The following is a 1,288-nucleotide window of genomic DNA, read 5'->3' as shown; positions in this document are numbered from 1 at the left end:
GAGAGGGGGGGAGGAAGAAAGAGAGAGAGGGGGGGGGGCAAAAAATATTTTTTTAAACTGTCTTTGTATGGGGCACGAATTCTCACGAGTCATGGGAAACTCCGCAGCAGCTTTTATCTATTGTCCCAGCTCAGCAATACCTGTGGTGTGTGGGCGGACAGAGGGACAGGCAGACAGAGCTGGTCGACAGGCTGTGCAACAGGCCCTTACAGGTTTTGATGGGTCTCTCTGCCCTGAGGATGGTGGAGAGAAAGACGTGGAGGCGTATGGAGAACACATTTTAATGAAAGGGGGAAGGTAGAATCATAAGAAGCATGGAAAAACCTCGTGACTAATAGATGAAGGCTTTCTCTCTGTCTGTCTCCGTCTGTTTGTCTGTCTGTCTGTCTGTCTCTATCTGTCTGTCTCTCTTTCTCCCCCCCCTCTCTCTCTCTCTCTCTCTCTCTCTCTGGTCACTCACAATGTCCACTAGCGGGTACTTGATCTCGATGTTGAAGCCCGTGTTGGCGTCCACCTCCAGGAGACATTGTTCCAGCGTCGGGAATGGCTCGGTCTCCTCCAATGGACACTCTTCGTCGTTGATTTCTGGATCGATAGCACGCAAAGTTTAGTTTTAGTAGAGGTATTATTGAGCTCGCAACTGCATAAGGTCATATGAGCGCCAAAGGGTGGGTGTCAACAGAGAAGTCTTTACAGGGAAACAGACTTAGACTGCTCATCTTTCTAGCTTCAACAGCACAAGGTCTGCTTCGACTATCAAGGCACCTCAGAAATAGCAGGTCACAAGAGAGTGACAAACATATAAAAGAAGTAGATGAAAATGACAATAGTAAGGATCAGGAAAGAAAAAGCAGCAGTTCCCTGTTGTAGATCAGGCACAGTTATGAGCGTGACATGAGTCAGCCCATTTACAATTCTACTATGCTTGAACGAGAAATGTCCCCCCCCCCTCCGGCTCCTCCAGCGGACACTCCTCGTCGTTGATTCCTGTATCGACAGCACGCAGAGGAGAAGGCTTTGTTTAGTTTTAGTAGAGGTTTTACGGCACTCGCAACTGCATAAGGTCATATGAGCGCCAGAAGATTAGAGGTGTTACAAGAGAGTAACAAACATAAAAAAGAAGAAGGGGAGATAAGGACGATAGATGTTTGATAGGAAAGAAGAAGCAAACCACACCAGAGCACCCGCCAGCCACCCACGGAGGTTTGTTTTGTTTGTTCATGTATGTGTTTTTACGTCGCTTGCAACTGCATAAGGTCATATGAGCGCGCGGGACACATTAGACTTT

The sequence above is a fragment of the Aplysia californica genome, unplaced genomic scaffold (genome assembly GCF_000002075.1).
Source record: "Aplysia californica isolate F4 #8 unplaced genomic scaffold, AplCal3.0 scaffold00540, whole genome shotgun sequence".
In the NCBI taxonomy this organism is placed as follows: domain Eukaryota; kingdom Metazoa; phylum Mollusca; class Gastropoda; order Aplysiida; family Aplysiidae; genus Aplysia; species Aplysia californica.
This window is presented reverse-complemented; position numbering follows the sequence as displayed.